Below are 2,606 nucleotides of genomic sequence, written 5' to 3'. Positions count from 1 at the left end.
TTGGGTTTCCTTTGGCTCTTGTTGGGACATGGGTGCGTTTTGAGTTCTAGGATCAATAGGTCCATCGTAGTTCGTTCCACTTCGTAGTGTTATCGCGTTCGCATGTCCTTTAGGATTAGGTTGTGGTTGAGCAGGAAACGTGCCAGCAGGGGCAGCAGTAGGTGCTTGTTGTTGAGCTACTTGTGAAATTTGAGTTTCTAACATCTTGTTATGCGTAGCTAAGGCATCTACTTTGTTCGATAGTTGTTTTAGTTGCTCGCTATTGTGGATGTTTTGATTTAGGAAGTCCTTATTGGTTTGTTGTTGGGAAGCTATAAAATTTTCCATCATGATTTCAAGATTCGACTTCCTAGGGGCGTTTTGAGCAACTACAGGCGCTTTTTGATAGCCAGGTGGTACAGCAGGTGCTTGTCCAGGCGCGTACAACGCGTTGTTGTTTTTATATGAAAAGTTCGGATGGTTTTTCCATCCAGGGTTGTACGTGTTAGAATAAGGGTTTTCTTGAGCATAATTTACTTGATCAGATGGGACTTCAGTCAAGAGTTGACATTCGGCAACTGCATGTCCAGTTAATCCACAAATCTCGCAGTTAGGTGCTACGGCAGCAGCGGTGGCTAATGGAGTGATGGTTAAGTTTTCGATCTTTTGAGTTAAAGCGTCTACTTTAGCGTTAACGCGGTCTATACCACTTATTTCGTACATTCCTCCTTTGGTTTGGGTTTTCTCTAAAGCGGCTCGTTCTCCCCCCATTGGTAATGGTTTTGTGCCATGTTCTCTATAAGGTTGTATGCTTCATCATGGGGTTTGTCCATTAATGCTCCGCCAGCAGCGGCATCTATAGTCATTTTAGTGTTATATAGGAGACCACCATAAAAAGTATGGATGATCAGCCATGGTTCGAGTCCATGATGAGGGCATAGTCTAAGCATGTCCTTGTAACGTTCCCAAGCTTCGAAGAGTGATTCGTTATCTTTCTGGGTAAATCCGTTGATTTGACCTCTTAGCATAGCAGTTTTGCTAGGCGGAAAGTATCTCGCTAAGAATACTCTCTTCAATTCGTCCCATGTAGTTATGGAATTAGAAGGCAGGGATTGAAGCCATGCTCTAGCTCTATCTCTCAAGGAGAAAGGAAAGAGACGTAATCGAATAGCTTCGGAACTAACGTTGTTAGCTTTGACAGTGTCGGCATATTGCACGAACACAGATAAATGAAGGTTGGGGTCGTCTGCAGGGCTTTCAGAGAATTGATTCTGTTGAACAGCTTGGACCAACGAAGGTTTCAGTTCAAAATTGTTCGCCTCAATCGCAGGTGGTGCGATACTTGAGTGCGGTTCAGCGCGTGAAGGAGCAGCATAGTCTCTAAGAGGACGAAGAGCAGCCATCTCTAACTTCGGGATAATTTGATTGATTTGATCAGTAAAGGTCAATTCCTGATTAATCGAAATTGGTGCTACTTCGGGAAGATTTCGAGCTCGACGTTTGACGTTAATGAAACGTTCGATCTCGTTAATTCGTTGTATTAAATCTCCTCCTTGTGAACGAGTATTTGGCATACAATCGTTCGGAAAGAAAGAAAGAATTGCCCTAGTCTCTACGGTGTAACAGTGAGTTACGATATCGACTTAAATAGTCCCCGGCAACGGCGCCAAAAACATGATCGCGATTTTACGTGTCAATTAATTTGATGACTGCAAGTGCACAGTCGTGTCGTGTAGTTTTAAAAGATATCGAATCCATAGGGACTATGAATCGATCTACCGTTATCTAAGGTTACTATGTAAAGTTAAGGCTACTAATAATTTGATTGTTCCTAAGGGAGAGTGTTTGTGAATAATAAGAAATATAATAATGAACAGATATCAGTATGTATTTCGTTTAACTTTAGGTGATCCGAAGGTCCATTGGCTGATGCATAATTCAATTAAAAATCTTAACTAATTCAATTGGTTAAAAATCCTCGTCTCAAACTTTTGCTCTGTTGATTTAGATTACTATCCTAACTCTTAATGTACGCTTTCGCCATCCCATTAGATATTAGAAAAGCTTTTTGGAAACAACGTAACTAATAAAATGCCTGTTTTATGAAGTTGTTATCTATTTAAATCTCCTAATCTCAAACTTTCGCTCTGTTGACTCGGAACATGCTAATATCCCTAACGTACGCTTTCGCCATCCCGCTCGGGTGTAAAAACATTTTTTGAAAATAAATAAGTCCTAATTAGTTTTAATATGCTTTCGCCATCCTTAAAACTAATGTCCTATGTCTACTATCCAGTTAAAGATCTCAAACTTTCGCTCTATTGATTTTAACCTTTGACCGTCTTAACCCCTCAAACTTTCGCTCTATTGGTTTTAAGACTTACTAATTAAATTAGACATACAAACCAAAAACAAGTGATAATTAATAAAACATAGTTTAAGCCAATTTATTTCGGATCCCACAGTTAACTTACTTTACATACCGATACCTTAGTAAATTAGCCAGACATATTAATACGGTTAAGCATGCATAAATTAATTTGGCTTATAATAAAAGGCATGTTAATTGGCATATAATATATAATGCAATAACTATATAAATAAAGGCGGTAAATATTAAACATGAA

At 39.2% G+C, this 2,606-nt stretch overlaps 1 non-coding gene across 1 annotated transcript; it reads left to right on the top strand.

Annotated features, from left to right (window-relative positions):
• Positions 1-900: 900 nt before the first annotated feature.
• On the top strand, positions 901-1,007 carry LOC131608351 (small nucleolar RNA R71). The gene has a single exon (XR_009285616.1). It is a non-coding gene; the product is annotated as a small nucleolar RNA R71 (small nucleolar RNA).
• The last annotated feature ends 1,599 nt before the right edge of the window (positions 1,008-2,606 follow it).

The sequence above is a fragment of the Vicia villosa genome, linkage group LG5, assembly GCF_029867415.1.
Source record: "Vicia villosa cultivar HV-30 ecotype Madison, WI linkage group LG5, Vvil1.0, whole genome shotgun sequence".
NCBI lineage: Eukaryota > Viridiplantae > Streptophyta > Magnoliopsida > Fabales > Fabaceae > Vicia > Vicia villosa.
This window is presented reverse-complemented; position numbering and strand designations above follow the sequence as displayed.